This window comes from Dermacentor variabilis, chromosome 10 (assembly GCF_050947875.1).
Source record: "Dermacentor variabilis isolate Ectoservices chromosome 10, ASM5094787v1, whole genome shotgun sequence".
Lineage (NCBI taxonomy): Eukaryota > Metazoa > Arthropoda > Arachnida > Ixodida > Ixodidae > Dermacentor > Dermacentor variabilis.
This window is the reverse complement of record NC_134577.1, coordinates 113552485-113568839: the sequence shown is the minus strand read 5'-3', so window position 1 is coordinate 113568839 and position 16355 is coordinate 113552485. Positions and strand designations below refer to the sequence as shown.

Here is a 16355-nt window from a genome sequence, read left to right as displayed (position 1 = left end):
ACGGAAAGACTGCCGCGTACGTGCTGTATGCTGTAGCAATACATTCGGCGACTGCACAACATAGCAGCACGATACAGGTGCAGTCGTAAACAGCACATTCTCGCCATCGGCCATACCATGCTGAATACGCCGGTTCTCGTCCGATCCCCGCAGCTAAGCAGCATTGGGCTCGGTCAGTACTTGGGAGGGAGACCACCTGGGAACACCGAGTGCTGATGGCACCGTTCTTTTTGCTTTTTTATAGCGTGCTTCTGTGACGTCTTGTTTTTTTTTTCATTTGCACAACGTGTGGGTGGTTGCATTTACTGTAACTTACGTTCAACTGGAGCCTGCTGGTAGAGCCAACGCCGAAGTGTAACACCAACAATATTCAGGCCACTACACCATATTGTACGCGGAATGATGACGGTGGTAAGCGGTATACGTAATGATGCAAAATTTAGCCGCACAAGCTTCTAACCGCTTACTTATCACACCCGCATACAGCTCAATGACAACGCATCAATAAAGTGGCACCTTGTGGGCTGCAACGCGCGCAAAATGTGGCGCTCGCCCTCTTGTTTTTGTGAGCACTAGCACGCACGCATGCAGCGAACAACCACAAACGGAGTGATCAACGTACACGACGCGTGCGTGTATTGTTCACGGAAAGACTGCCGCGTACGTGCTGTATGCTGTAGCAATACATTCGTCGACTGTACAACATTGCAGCACGATACAGGTGCAGTCGTAAACAGCACATTCTCGCCATCGGCCATACCATGCTGAATACGCCGGTTCACGTCCGATCTCCGAAGCTAAGCAGCATTGGGCTCGGTCAGTACTTGGGAGGGAGACCACCTGGGAACACCGAGTGCTGATATCACCGTTCTTTTTGCTTTTTTATTGCGTGCTTCTGTGACGTCTTGTTTTTTTTTTTCATTTGCACAACGTGTGGGTGGTTGCATTTACTGTAACTTACGTTCAACTGGAGCCTGCTGGTAGAGCCAACGCCGAAGTGTAACACCAACAATATTCAGGCCACTACACCATATTGTACGCGGAATGATGACGGTGGTAAGCGGTATACGTAATGATGCAAAATTTAGTCGCACAAGCTTCTAACCGCTTACTTATCACACACGCATACAGCTCAATGACAACGCATCAATAAAGTGGCACATTGTGGGCTGCAACGCGCGCAAAATGGGGCGCTCGCCCTCTTGTTTTTGTGAGCACTAGCACGCACGCATGCAGCGAACAACCACAAACGGAGTGATCAACGTACACGACGCGTGCGTGTATTGTTCACGGAAAGACTGCCGCGTACGTGCTGTATGCTGTAGCAATACATTCGGCGACTGCACAACATAGCAGTACGATACAGGTGCAGTCGTAAACAGCACATTCTCGCCATCGGCCATACCATGCTGAATACGCCGGTTCTCGTCCGATCCCCGAAGCTAAGCTGCATTGGGCTCGGTCAGTACTTGGGAGGGAGACCACCTGGGAACACCGAGTGCTGATGGCACCGTTCTTTTTGCTTTTTTTATTGCGTGCTTCTGTGACGTCCTGTTTTTTTTTCATTTGCACAACCTGTGGGTGGTTGCATTTACTGTAACTTACGTTCAACTGGAGCCAGCTGGTAGAGCCAACGCCGAAGTGTAACACTAACAATATTCAGGCCACTACACGATATTGTACGCGGAATGATGACGGTGGTAAGCGGTATACGTAATGATGCAAAATTTAGTCGCACAAGCTTCTAACCGCTTAGTTATCACACCCGCATACAGCTCAATGACAACGCATCAATAAAGTGGCACCTTGTGGGCTGCAACGTGCGCAAAATGTGGCGCTCGCCCTCTTGTTTTTGTGAGCACTAGCACGCACGCATGCAGCGAACAACCACAAACGGAGTGATCAACGTACACGATGCGTGCGTGTATTGTTCACGGAAAGACTGCCGCGTACGTGCTCTATGCTGTAGCAATACATTTGGCGACTGCACAACATAGCAGCACGATACAGGTGCAGTCGTAAACAGCACATTCTCGCCATCGGCCATACCATGCTGAATACGCCGGTTCTCGTCCGATCCCCGAAGCTAAGCAGCATTGGGCTCGGTCAGTACTTGGGAGGGAGGCCACCTGGGAACACCGAGTGCTGATGGCACCGTTCTTTTTGCTATTTTATTGCGTGCTTCTGTGACGTCTTGTTTTATTTTTTATTAATTTGCACAACGTGTGGGTGGTTGCATTTACTGTAACTTACGTTCAACTGGAGCCTGCTGGTAGAGCCAACGCCGAAGTGTAACACCAACAATATTCAGGCCACTACACGATATTGTACGCGGAATGATGACGGTGGTAAGCGGTATACGTAATGATGCAAAATTTAGTCGCACAAGCTTCTAACCGCTTACTTATCACACACGCATACAGCTCAATGACAACGCATCAATAAAATGGCACCTTGTGGGCTGCAACGCGCGCAAAATGTGGCGCTCGCCCTCTTGTTTTTGTGAGCACTAGCACGCACGCATGCAGCGAACAACCACAAACGGAGTGATCAACGTACACGACGCGTGCGTGTATTGTTCACGGAAAGACTGCCGCGTACGTGCTGTATGCTGTAGCAATACATTCGGCGACTGCACAACATAGCAGCACGATACAGGTGCAGTCGTAAACAGCACATTCTCGCCATCGGCCATACCATGCTGAATACGCCGGTTCTCGTCCGATCCCCGAAGCTAAGCTGCATTGGGCTCGGTCAGTACTTGGGAGGGAGACCACCTGGGAACACCGAGTGCTGATGGCACCGTTCTTTTTGCTTTTTTTATTGCGTGCTTCTGTGACGTCTTGTTTTTTTTTTTCATTTGCACAACGTGTGGGTGGTTGCATTTACTGTAACTTACGTTCAACTGGAGCCTGCTGGTAGAGCCAACGCCGAAGTGTAACACCAACAATATTCAGGCCACTACACCATATTGTACGCGGAATGATGACGGTGGTAAGCGGTATACGTAATGATGCAAAATTTAGCCGCACAAGCTTCTAACCGCTTACTTATTACACCCGCATACAGCTCAATGACAACGCATCAATAAAGTGGCACCTTGTGGGCTGCAACGCGCGCAAAATGTGGCGCTCGCCCTCTTGTTTTTGTGAGCACTAGCACGCACGCATGCAGCGAACAACCACAAACGGAGTGATCAACGTACACGACGCGTGCGTGTATTGTTCACGGAAAGACTGCCGCGTACGTGCTGTATGCTGTAGCAATACATTCGTCGACTGTACAACATTGCAGCACGATACAGGTGCAGTCGTAAACAGCACATTCTCGCCATCGGCCATACCATGCTGAATACGCCGGTTCACGTCCGATCTCCGAAGCTAAGCAGCATTGGGCTCGGTCAGTACTTGGGAGGGAGACCACCTGGGAACACCGAGTGCTGATATCACCGTTCTTTTTGCTTTTTTATTGCGTGCTTCTGTGACGTCTTGTCTTTTTTTTCATTTGCACAACGTGTGGGTGGTTGCATTTACTGTAACTTACGTTCAACTGGAGCCTGCTGGTAGAGCCAACGCCGAAGTGTAACACCAACAATATTCAGGCCACTACACCATATTGTACGCGGAATGATGACGGTGGTAAGCGGTATACGTAATGATGCAAAATTTAGTCGCACAAGCTTCTAACCGCTTACTTATCACACACGCATACAGCTCAATGACAACGCATCAATAAAGTGGCACATTGTGGGCTGCAACGCGCGCAAAATGGGGCGCTCGCCCTCTTGTTTTTGTGAGCACTAGCACGCACGCATGCAGCGAACAACCACAAACGGAGTGATCAACGTACACGACGCGTGCGTGTATTGTTCACGGAAAGACTGCCGCGTACGTGCTGTATGCTGTAGCAATACATTCGGCGACTGCACAACATAGCAGTACGATACAGGTGCAGTCGTAAACAGCACATTCTCGGCATCGGCAATACCATGCTGAATACGCCGGTTCTCGTCCGATCCCCGAAGCTAAGCAGCATTGGGCTCGGTCAGTACTTGGGACGGAGGCCACCTGGGAACACCGAGTGCTGATGGCACCGTTCTTTTTGCTATTTTATTGCGTGCTTCTGTGACGTCTTGTTTTTTTTTTCATTTGCACAACGTGTGGGTGGTTGCATTTACTGTAACTTACGTTCAACTGGAGCCTACTGGTAGAGCCAACGCCGAAGTGTAACACCAACAATATTCAGGCCACTACACGATATTGTACGCGGAATGATGACGGTGGTAAGCGGTATACGTAATGATGCAAAATTTAGTCGCACAAGCTTCTAACCGCTTACTTATCACACACGCATACAGCTCAATGACAACGCATCAATAAAATGGCACCTTGTGGGCTGCAACGCGCGCAAAATGTGGCGCTCGCCCTCTTGTTTTTGTGAGCACTAGCACGCACGCATGCAGCGAACAACCGCAAACGGAGTGATCAACGTACACGACGCGTGCGTGTATTGTTCACGGAAAGACTGCCGCGTACGTGCTGTATGCTGTAGCAATACATTCGGCGACTGCACAACATAGCAGCAAGATACAGGTGCAGTCGTAAACAGCTCATTCTCGCCATCGGCCATACCATGCTGAATACGCCGGTTCTCGTCCGATCCCCGAAGCTAAGCAGCATTGGGCTCGGTCAGTACTTGGGAGGGAGACCACCTGGGAACACCGAGTGCTGATGGCACCGTTCTTTTTGCTTTTTTATAGCGTGCTTCTGTGACGTCTTGTTTTTTTTTTTCATTTGCACAACGTGTGGGTGGTTGCATTTACTGTAACTTACGTTCAACTGTAGCCTGCTGGTAGAGCCAACGCCGAAGTGTAACACCAACAATATTCAGGCCACTACACCATATTGTACGCGGAATGATGACGGTGGTAAGCGGTATACGTAATGATGCAAAATTTAGCCGCACAAGCTTCTAACCGCTTACTTATCACACCCGCATACAGCTCAATGACAACGCATCAATAAAGTGGCACTTTGTGGGCTGCAACGCGCGCAAAATGTGGCGCTCGCCCTCTTGTTTTTGTGAGCACTAGCACGCACGCATGCAGCGAACAACCACAAACGGAGTGATCAACGTACACGACGCGTGCGTGTATTGTTCACGGAAAGACTGCCGCGTACGTGCTGTATGCTGTAGCAATACATTCGTCGACTGTACAACATTGCAGCACGATACAGGTGCAGTCGTAAACAGCACATTCTCGCCATCGGCCATACCATGCTGAATACGCCGGTTCACGTCCGATCTCCGAAGCTAAGCAGCATTGGGCTCGGTCAGTACTTGGGAGGGAGACCACCTGGGAACACCGAGTGCTGATATCACCGTTCTTTTTGCTTTTTTATTGCGTGCTTCTGTGACGTCTTGTTTTTTTTTTCATTTGCACAACGTGTGGGTGGTTGCATTTACTGTAACTTACGTTCAACTGGAGCCTGCTGGTAGAGCCAACGCCGAAGTGTAACACCAACAATATTCAGGCCACTACACCATATTGTACGCGGAATGATGACGGTGGTAAGCGGTATACGTAATGATGCAAAATTTAGTCGCACAAGCTTCTAACCGCTTACTTATCACACACGCATACAGCTCAATGACAACGCATCAATAAAATGGCACCTTGTGGGCTGCAACGCGCGCAAAATGTGGCGCTCGCCCTCTTGTTTTTGTGAGCACTAGCACGCACGCATGCAGCGAACAACCACAAACGGAGTGATCAACGTACACGACGCGTGCGTGTATTGTTCACGGAAAGACTGCCGCGTACGTGCTGTATGCTGTAGCAATACATTCGGCGACTGCACAACATAGCAGCAAGATACAGGTGCAGTCGTAAACAGCACATTCTCGCCATCGGCCATACCATGCTGAATACGCCGGTTCTCGTCCGATCCCCGAAGCTAAGCAGCATTGGGCTCGGTCAGTACTTGGGAGGGAGACCACCTGGGAACACCGAGTGCTGATGGCACCGTTCTTTTTGCTTTTTTATTGCGTGCCTCTGTGACGTCTTGTTTTTTTTTCATTTGCACAACGTGTGGGTGGTTGCATTTACTGTAACTTACGTTCAACTGGAGCCTGCTGGTAGAGCCAATGCCGAAGTGTGACACCAACAATATTCAGGCCACTACACGATATTGTACGCGGAATGATGACGGTGGTAAGCGGTATACGTAATGATGGAAAATTTAGTCGCACAAGCTTCTAACCGCTTACTTATCACACCCGCATACAGCTCAATGACAACGCATCAATAAAGTGGCACATTGTGGGCTGCAACGCGCGCAAAATGGGGCGCTCGCCCTCTTGTTTTTGTGAGCACTAGCACGCACGCATGCAGCGAACAACCAGAAACGGAGTGATCAACGTACACGATCCCCGCAGGGGCGTCTGCGTCAGCAGGCGTTTGGTGTGTTGCGACACCACGTACCCGAGCACACGAGGGTTGGACCCTCCCGCGTGTAGCCGTGCGCGGCTTAGCCGTGTCCGGGGAAAGGGGGATCCTGGGGGTTGAGCCGATGCCGGGTGTTCGGACCTTTAAGGCCCCCCGGCGGAGGCAACACGCCTCTTTGGCCTCTGCTTCACGTAGACGGCACCCCCGGACTGACCCACCCGGAGGAAATCGGTAGTCGCCTTTTCCTGTCTCTCTCTTCTCAAACCTTCGTCTTTATCTCCCACTTTACATCTTTCCTGTCTTCTTCTCTCTTCCATTTACTTCCTTTCTCCACGGCGGCAAGGGTTAACCTTGTGTGGATATCCTACCTTGGGTACACCATATTGGGTTATAGTGATGGCGTACGGCTGGCGTCGTGCAGGCTTGTACACAAGCTGTGCCGCGTCCCCTCGTTGGGCTCCGTGGTGGGCGGTCGGCGCTGTTGCCGAACATACACATTTTCCTATGGCAGCGCAAGCCTCTGTTGTTTATGATCGGCGTCTGAAGAGATGCCGTACCGAAGTACCATTTCAATTTTCCTTCCAAAGCAACGCCCCAACATTTCCAAAGTACTATGTAGTGCATAGTGAAAGCAACATTCCGGTAAGGAAACTCTCTCCTTTCCTGGTAGCGAAGTGTCTGAAAGACAAAATCGGACCAACATACAAAGCATCCAAAATGTCTAGCGGGGACCTCCTCCTAGAACTGAATAACAAAGATCAAGCAGATAAGCTCTCTGAACTTACCAGTATTGGTGAAGCGACAGTGACTGTTTCAGCCCACAGAACACTTAATACAAGCAGGGGAGTAATATCTGAAGAAGACTTCATTGGTTTAAGCGACGAGGAACTGCTGGAAGGTTTCCAGGAACAAAATGTCACCAAAGTACAAAGAATAGTAATCCGGCGAAACGATCAAGAAATCCCCACCAAACATGTTATACTCACCTTCGGAACAAGCGTAATGCCCACTTCACTCGATGCAGGTTATGTCAAAGTCAATGTGAGACCGTATATCCCGAATCCCAGACGGTGTTTTAAGTGTCAAAGATTTGGACATGCTTCACATGCATGCCGAGGACAAACAACTCGTGCTAAATGCAGCTCCAACGATCACCAATCAGAGAATTGCACTTCTTCGCCACATTGTGTTAACTGCAAGGGAGATCACCCAGCTTATTCGCGGTCCTGCCCTTGCTGGAAAAAAGAAAAAGAAGTCATTGCACTAACTGTTAAAGAAAAAATCTCGTCCTTCGAAGCCAGAAAAAGACTGTCGTACCTTCCCCGAAGAAGTTATGCCGAAGTGACGCAGGCGGGGGCAGCGTCACAGAGGCCTCCGGAGTCCTCCGAGCCCACGCGCAGTGGTGCCGCAGTGACTCCTCCCGCCCCCGCGGTGGAAGCAGTCAGTACTGCTCCGCCCTCTTCAACGGCCCTGCAGACACCAGTCCCGCAGGGTCCTAAGATCAAGCGAACTCCAAGGCCCGAGACACGTGTCTCGGCGCCAAACTCTCGGTCCTCCAGCGCCTCAGAGAGAGCAATGGAGGTCGAAACAAAAACCCTGGTGTCCTCGACACCGAAGGACAAACGCTCCCTCGAGCGCGGTAAGAGGGACAAAATCCCAATAACACCTCAAAATAAGAAGGCGATAACCTAAGGGTTATCGCTCTGTTTGTATCTGCCTTCTTCAGATCCATGTCACCTAACATCTTTCTTATCTCCCATTCACTCGTTAATATCACTTTTTACCTTTCAATTTTATAATGGCTTTTATGATCCATTGGAATTGTAGAGGTCTCTTACATAACTTAGGTGACATAAAAGACCTGTTAATAAACTTCTCTCCTGTGGCCCTGTGCTTACAGGAAACCAACCTAGGCGAAAAACACAAAAACATTTTGAAAGGTTTCACTGTTGTACGGCGCGACCGTACTCAGGCGAACCGGCTCTCAGGTGGTGTAGCCATTGTCCTGCCAGGTGGTATAGCAGCCAGAGAAGTTCCCATTAACACTCACATAGAAGCCGTTGCTGTCACCGTTTTAGCTCACAAAACCATCACCATTTGCTCAGTATACATTCCGCCGCATTTACATTTTACCGTAAGAGACCTAGAGTTAATTTTAAACCAGCTACCCGAACCATTTTTATTAGCCGGTGATTTTAATTCACATAACACGTTGTGGGGTAGTCAAACAACTGACACCAGGGGTCAAACGCTTGAAGATTTTATCCTAACAAATAACATATGCCTTTTAAACACCGGTGCGGCAACTTACTACTCCCCAAGCACAGGCGCTATGAGTTGCTTAGATCTGGCACTATGCTCTCCATCTCTCTTTGACGATTTTCAATGGAGTGTTATTGACAACCCCTATGGTAGTGACCATATGCCTGCTATTATTAAAAGAAAATCTCCTTCTCCTACCATACCATTAAGACCACCCCGTTGGAAACTCCACCTAGCAGACTGGCCTCTCTTTACTGAAAAGGCCAGTCTAGATAACATATCAGATGAGCTAACCATAGATGAAATGAATGATAAGATCACCGCCTGTATACTTGCTGCAGCAGCAGAAACAATCCCACAATCCTCTGGCCTATTAAGAAAAAATCTGAAACCCTGGTGGACGAAGGAATGTACACAAACAAAAAAACTACAAAACAAAGCGTGGGGTATCTTCCGGCGATACCCAACACAAGACAATCTACTCTCTTTCAAAAAAGCAAAAGCGAAAGCCAGATACACACGCAGACAAGCCGAAAGACAGTCCTGGAAAAATTATGTCTCGTCTATAAATAGTTCAATAACATCCAAACGAATGTGGGATCAGGTTCGTAAGTTTAGAGGCGACTACGCTTCTTACACTATCCCCATACTGTCACCTCCAGGCACACAAACAAATATAGAAGAACAAGCAGACATATTAGGGCAACATTTCCATGATATATCAAGCTCGAAAAACTACTCTGCTGCATTCCTGAAACATAAACAATTAGCAGAAAAACTAAAGCTTCCGACCACAGGAAGTTCAGAAAGACTGTATAATGGCCCTCTAACACTTCCAGAAATCAACAGAGTCCTTACTAGTGGCAAAAAAACAGCACCCGGTCCGGACAGGGTACACAAGGCAATGCTAGTTCACCTATCCCCTAAAGCAGTTGAGACCCTTCTTCATTTCTTCAACATAATCTGGGAAACGGGGAAAATGCCCAAAGAGTGGAAGAAAGCTATCATAATCCCGTTCTTGAAAGCCGGAAAGTCTCCCACAACAGCAACCAGTTATAGACCCATATGTGATGACCCACTTATGGGCAAAGGTTCGTGTTCTCAATGTTTTAGCGGTTCTCTTAGGCGGAGCCTCCGAGAACCCAATTGAGGACGAAGCCGTTGGTTTGGACACACACACAAAGACTTTTAATCACACACAAAAGAAGCATAAAGCAAATAAAAAGAAACAGAAAACATGCTTGAAATACACACTCAAAAAAAACATTGCGGTAAGGAACGCTCTTATAGGGCTGGCACGAGGTTAATGAGGGTGCGAGTTCGGGCTTGCCACGAGGGCGGGGACGCGTCGCAGTCTCGACGCGGCAACGCGGCGTCAAGCTGGCAGAAGGAGTGGCGCCGGCCTCACCAAAGGTCGCGGCGTAGGTTGACCGACCGGGCGCCGGGAGCGCGCCAGCTCTGGCGAGGCGAGGTAACGCTGGCGGCTGGGTAGCAGGAGTGGACGGCGACGGCGTTCTGGCCGGGCAGAGAGCTCGGGCCCGTAGCCCGACTGCTCCCCTCTCGCCCACGGGCACGGAAGCTCGAACGCCGGCCTCGGGCAGCAGGCGGCACGGCAGACGGGGTGGCGTTCTGGCCGGGCAGCTGGCGTAGAACTCGGGCCCGAAGCCCGACTGTTCCCGTCCTGCCCACTGGCGCAGAAGCTCACCGGCCTTGAGGAGCTGGCGGCACGCTCAGTTAGACGGGCGACGCACAGGAACAGGTTGGCAGGAGGCCCCGGTCGGGTGAAGTCCTGGTGGGCTCGGGACCGGAACCCGACGGCCCGTCTTCAACGCCCGCTCCGGTGGTTGACCTCCTCCTGCCGTCGTTTCCTGGGACGATCCTGGCGTCTCCCCGGCGTCTCCCTGCGTGTCCTCTTGCGTGTCGCCCCCCGTTCTGCCAGCGCACCACGCTTTTTGTCGTGGTCTGGCCGATTTGGCATTTACTGATTGGCTGCCCGACGCCCCGTGGTTTTTTCTCATTGGTTGCTTTTTTTTTCTTTTGTTGTCTTTCCTGCGCCGCGCGTTCACGTGCCGGGCGCTCTTCGGCGTCGTCGTTTTTCCTCCTTCCAGCTCGGCGCGCGTGCACTCCGCGTCGTCTGCTCTCGACCATCCCGAGCCCCGCACCACGTCGCGCACCACACATCACATATAAGCCCCTTTTTTAACAAGTTTTTCTGAAGAAAAACTGCCGCTCAGTGCGCGACATAGTTCACAACTGTACAGTCATTGTCCGTTCACAAGAACGCACTGTAATGTTTCAATGCACCATTTACACAGTTGCACAATTCACTGAGCGTACAGATCAAAGACCATTAATGGAAAAGACACTAACTCACAAACACCACAACAACTCTAAAGAATAAAAACTGTAGCACCAGAGGCTGTCACACCACACTCTATAAACAATCAAGTTGAAGTCACCAAGTCCGAGGTCAAAAGTCCGTGAAGAGCCATAAGCGAAGCATCGGCTCCTTCAGATGACCCTTTCCCACATCAACCTAACTAGACATTTACCTTCTCGGTCAGAGAACCCAGGCCAGTCCGCGATAATATTGCTCCAGGCAATAATGCCTCTGCATGGTGTCGACCAAGTCACTGTCTGCGTTCTAAAGTAGTCAGCGCTGTAATGTTTGGTTGCAGCATCAGTGCCCACGGTCGAACCACACATGAGTGCATGAGAACACAAAGGATGTTCTGAATCCTCAAAGCCACGTGTTGATTTGGTACACAGGCCTGAGCCCTTCCTAGTGCCCATAGTGTCACAAACAGTTTGTGTCGAGGGACGCAGTAACGACCCCTGAATACTTTTTGGGGAAACCAAACACGGTTCCACAGGAGCTCTGATATATTCAGGTTCATCCTGATCACGATGCGAACCTTCCAACGTGCTATCTTTAGCCTGTCGGGGTTGCTCTGTTCTAACTTCATCAACCAGGCCCATGTACTGCAAGTCGGAACCATGTGCGAGCCAGTCATCACCTGCGCTGGTCTCGCGCAGCACTGGTTGCGATACGGAAGCGATATGCTTCTTGCTTCGTGAGCAAACATCAATATCTTTGCCTAAAATGGCATCATTACAAGTTGTATCTCCTTGAGACCGTTTTCTCTCGCCAAGGCCTGAGGCCATGTCGGAGGGAACCCTAGGGTCGCTGCTGCACTGCTGTGCTGCATCCTCAACCGCGGATCTTATCCCTTCGGGGCAAGCATCCGCGAGTGCCTCGATGCGAACGCGCACCCTGCGAAGCTCTTCCTCCAGGCGTTCCCTCTCAGCTGCCTGTTCGGCCACTCGCCTGTTGCCCTCCCTCTGAGCTTTCTCGCATATTAACAACCATCTCTCTTGCACCCACCTGTGCAAGTCAGCCCCATGCAAACCCAATCGTTGGGCCACGGTGGCTAAGTCAAACAGACTAATTTCTGGCTGTTTCTTGCCCAGATATGCGGCTTCCGCCTCTGTGACTTTAAGCCGTAATTGTAAATTTCTCTCCTCCAGTGCAAGTTCCTCCCTCCTAGCCTTGCGTTCGGCTGCGCGCTCTTCTCGCGCACGCGCTTCCTGGTCGTCCAACCACGCCCTCAACTCCGCACCTTCTAGGCCCATGCGTTCGGCTAACGCTAACAAGTCTCTTGTGTTAGCCATAGTTCCTAACCTCTAGAATAAAAAAATATCCAAACGAACGGCTTTGTCCTGTCGCGCGGACGCCAATTTGTGATGACCCACTTATGGGCAAAGGTTCGTGTTCTCAATGTTTTAGCGGTTCTCTTAGGCGGAGCCTCCGAGAACCCAATTGAGGACGAAGCCGTTGGTTTGGACACACACACAAAGACTTTTTAATCACACACAAAAGAAGCATAAAGCAAATAAAAAGAAACAGAAAACATGCTTGAAATACACACTCAAAAAAAAACATTGCGGTAAGGAACGCTCTTATAGGGCTGGCCCGAGGTTAATGAGGGTGCGAGTTCGGGCTTGCCACGAGGGCGGGGACGCGTCGCAGTCTCGACGCGGCAAGGCGGCGTCAAGCTGGCAGAAGGAGTGGCGCCGGCCTCACCAAAGGTCGCGGCGTAGGTTGACCGACCGGGCGCCGGGAGCGCGCCAGCTCTGGCGAGGCGAGGTAACGCTGGCGGCTGGGTAGCAGGAGTGGACGGCGACGGCGTTCTGGCCGGGCAGAGAGCTCGGGCCCGTAGCCCGACTGCTCCCCTCTCGCCCACGGGCACGGAAGCTCGAACGCCGGCCTCGGGCAGCAGGCGGCACGGCAGACGGGGTGGCGTTCTGGCCGGGCAGCTGGCGTAGAACTCGGGCCCGAAGCCCGACTGTTCCCGTCCTGCCCACTGGCGCAGAAGCTCACCGGCCTTGAGGAGCTGGCGGCACGCTCAGTTAGACGGGCGACGCACAGGAACAGGTTGGCAGGAGGCCCCGGTCGGGTGAAGTCCTGGTGGGCTCGGGACCGGAACCCGACGGCCCGTCTTCAACGCCCGCTCCGGTGGTTGACCTCCTCCTGCCGTCGTTTCCTGGGACGATCCTGGCGTCTCCCCGGCGTCTCCCTGCGTGTCCTCTTGCGTGTCGCCCCCCGTTCTGCCAGCGCACCACGCTTTTTGTCGTGGTCTGGCCGATTTGGCATTTACTGATTGGCTGCCCGACGCCCCGTGGTTTTTTCTCATTGGTTGCTTTTTTTTCTTTTGTTGTCTTTCCTGCGCCGCGCGTTCACGTGCCGGGCGCTCTTCGGCGTCGTCGTTTTTCCTCCTTCCAGCTCGGCGCGCGTGCACTCCGCGTCGTCTGCTCTCGACCGTCCCGAGCCCCGCACCACGTCGCGCACCACACATCACACCATAGCACTCACAAGTTGTCTTGCAAAGTCCTATGAGGCCACCATCAACATAACATTGACATACGTCCTTGACACAGAAAACATGCTAGATAACCATCAGTGTGGATACAAGAAAGGTTGCTCCACAACAGATCACCTAGTCCGGCTAGAAGACGAGATACGTGCGGCCTTCCTACACAAACAATATTGTCTCACTGTTTTCTTTGACTTAGAAAAGGCGTACGACACAACATGGAGGTTTGGTATATTAAGGGACTTAGCAGATTCAGGAATCCGAGGTAGAATGCTGAAATGTCTAGCCGATTTCATGTCGGACCGAACATTCCAGGTGCGTTTAGGAACGGTGCTGTCACGTGTATTCATTCAGGAAAATGGTGTGCCACAAGGATGCGTACTAAGCACAACACTCTTTATAGTAATAATGAACTCTGTTAACAAAGTCATTCCCCCCTCTATCATGCACTCCATATACGTCGATGATCTGCAAATAGCGTGCCGCGCCTCAAACTTACATACATGTGAAAGGCAGCTCCAGATAACAATTAATAAACTAATGGAGTGGGCTGAAAAAAATGGCTTTCGTTTCTCTACTCAAAAAACCGTTACAGTGCTATTCTCGCAAAAACGAGGATTGTACTTAGACCCGCTTCTAAAATTGAATGATGTCGCACTGCCGGCAAAACAAGAATGTAAGTTCTTGGGAGTAATGTTTGATAAAAAACTAAACTTCCTAGCCCACATTAAAACACTAAAAATTAAGGCAAATATAGCATTGAATATCCTAAAGGTTTTGTCTCATAAGCACTGGGGTTCCGACCGAACCTGTCTTTTACGTATTTACCGGTCTCTTGTGCGTAGCCTTTTAGACTACGGCTCCGTGGTTTATGGTTCAGCCAGGCAGTCCTACATCCAATTACTTGATCCAGTACATAACCTTGGATTGCGACTGGCAAGTGGAGCCTACAGAACGTCACCCATTCAAAGTTTATATGTTGAGTGTAATGAACCCTCCCTACAGCAGCGCAGAGCATTACTCACTTTTTCCTACGTACTAAGAATTCAGTCATCACCACAACACATATGCTACAACATCCTTACACAGTGCAACTCACGCTTACACTACACAAATAAACCGAATATGATTAGGCCACTTGTCCTGCGGTATGAGCAGTACTGTCGGGATTATGACATTCCCCACGAAGTCCTCCAGGTTGCTAAGAAACCACAACGGTTGGCCCCATGGTACCATTTCACACAGTTGTGTGACTGGACACTAACACATTTAAAGAAAAGAGACACTCCACACGAACACATCATACAAGAATTCCGTGCTCTTCAGGAGAAGTATCAAAATCACATGGAATTCTACACAGATGGCTCCAAAACAAAAGAACACGTAGGCGTAGGGGCCGTAACAGACAATTGGGAAACAAGTATTCGTCTACCAAAACATGCTTCGGTTTTCACTGCTGAAGTTTATGCTGTATGGGTAGTAGTTAAAAAGATTATCACTGGCAAGCACAAAAACACAGTCATATATACTGATTCCTTAAGTACACTGAAAGCTCTAAATCTGAAATCTGAGTGTGAACCCTTGTTAGGGGATATACTAAACATGGTCGCGCTGAATAAATATGGGAGCTCAATCCGCTTCTGCTGGGTACCAAGTCATGTTGGGATACCGGGGAACGAAGCAGCCGATAGATGTGCATCGATGGCAGCGAACAAAGATATAACAAACACAACACTTCCATACAAAGATAGCATCCGTGCGATTAGAAAAGCCTTAACGGCGAAATGGCAACGCGAATGGGACCGTTGTGCTGACAAACAACAAACTACATCTCACGAAACCCATAGTTGGCGAGTGGAAGTCGTGTTATCATCAAGAGCGGTTCATCGAAGTAGTTTTATGCCGGCTACGCATTGGGCACACACACCTCACACACAATTACTTACTTACGAAAGAAGACACACCAACATGCGAGAAATGTCAACAGCCACTAACAGTTATGCACATATTACTCACATGTACACAGACTGAAACACACAGACGAACACTTTTGCACAAATTATATCAACTACACATACCTTTACACCCTGCTCTGATTTTAGGTGATGATCCGCTAGTCCCATTATGTGACGTCCGTGAATTTCTGCATGACACTGGATTTTTACATAAAATATAGGTTATTAACAAAGCCTTTTCCTTCACAAACAGGATTTTAAAATACCTCGTGTTTGGCGCAGCATAGCCTTAGCTGCTTTTGCGCCATTAAACCCCATTTAACTAACTAACTAACTAACGTACACGACGCGTGCGTGTATTGTTCACGGAAAGACTGCCGCGTACGTGCTGTCTGCTGTAGCAATGCATTCGCCGACTGCACAACATAGCAGCACGATACAGGTGCAGTCGTAAACAGCCCATTCTCCCCATCGGCCATACCATGCTGAATACGGCAGTTCTCGTCCGATCCCCGAAGCTAAGCAGCATTGGGCTCGGTCAGTACTTGGGAGGGAGACCACCTGGGAACACCGAGTGCTGATGGCACCGTTCTTTTTGCTTTTTTATTGCGTGCTTCTGTGACGTCTTGTTTTTTTTTTTTCATTTGCACAACGTGTGGGTGGTTGCATTTACTGTAACTTACGTTCAACTGGAGCCAGCTGGTAGAGCCAACGCCGAAGTGTAACACTAACAATATTCAGGCCACTACACGATATTGTACGCGGAATGATGACAGTGGTAAGCGGTATACGTAATGATGCAAAATTTAGTCTCAC

At 50.0% G+C, this 16355-nt stretch overlaps 6 non-coding genes and 5 pseudogenes across 6 annotated transcripts; all 11 read left to right on the top strand.

Annotated features, from left to right (window-relative positions):
- The first annotated feature begins 102 nt into the window (after window positions 1–102).
- Window positions 103–221, top strand: LOC142562913 (5S ribosomal RNA). The gene has a single exon (XR_012824224.1). It is a non-coding gene; the product is annotated as a 5S ribosomal RNA (ribosomal RNA).
- A 525-nt stretch (window positions 222–746) lies between these two features.
- LOC142561676 (5S ribosomal RNA) lies at window positions 747–865 on the top strand (annotated as a pseudogene).
- A 526-nt stretch (window positions 866–1391) lies between these two features.
- Window positions 1392–1510, top strand: LOC142561143 (5S ribosomal RNA). Its single transcript, XR_012823670.1, has one exon. It is a non-coding gene; the product is annotated as a 5S ribosomal RNA (ribosomal RNA).
- Window positions 1511–2035: 525 nt separating this feature from the next.
- LOC142561063 (5S ribosomal RNA) lies at window positions 2036–2154 on the top strand. The gene has a single exon (XR_012823593.1). It is a non-coding gene; the product is annotated as a 5S ribosomal RNA (ribosomal RNA).
- Window positions 2155–2683: 529 nt separating this feature from the next.
- On the top strand, window positions 2684–2802 carry LOC142561141 (5S ribosomal RNA). The gene has a single exon (XR_012823668.1). It is a non-coding gene; the product is annotated as a 5S ribosomal RNA (ribosomal RNA).
- A 527-nt stretch (window positions 2803–3329) lies between these two features.
- Window positions 3330–3448, top strand: LOC142561674 (5S ribosomal RNA; annotated as a pseudogene).
- Window positions 3449–3973: 525 nt separating this feature from the next.
- Window positions 3974–4092, top strand: LOC142562480 (5S ribosomal RNA; annotated as a pseudogene).
- Window positions 4093–4617: 525 nt separating this feature from the next.
- On the top strand, window positions 4618–4736 carry LOC142561142 (5S ribosomal RNA). Its single transcript, XR_012823669.1, has one exon. It is a non-coding gene; the product is annotated as a 5S ribosomal RNA (ribosomal RNA).
- Window positions 4737–5262: 526 nt separating this feature from the next.
- LOC142561673 (5S ribosomal RNA) lies at window positions 5263–5381 on the top strand (annotated as a pseudogene).
- Window positions 5382–5906: 525 nt separating this feature from the next.
- LOC142561130 (5S ribosomal RNA) lies at window positions 5907–6025 on the top strand. Its single transcript, XR_012823658.1, has one exon. It is a non-coding gene; the product is annotated as a 5S ribosomal RNA (ribosomal RNA).
- Window positions 6026–16006: 9981 nt separating this feature from the next.
- On the top strand, window positions 16007–16125 carry LOC142562307 (5S ribosomal RNA; annotated as a pseudogene).
- Window positions 16126–16355: the final 230 nt, after the last annotated feature.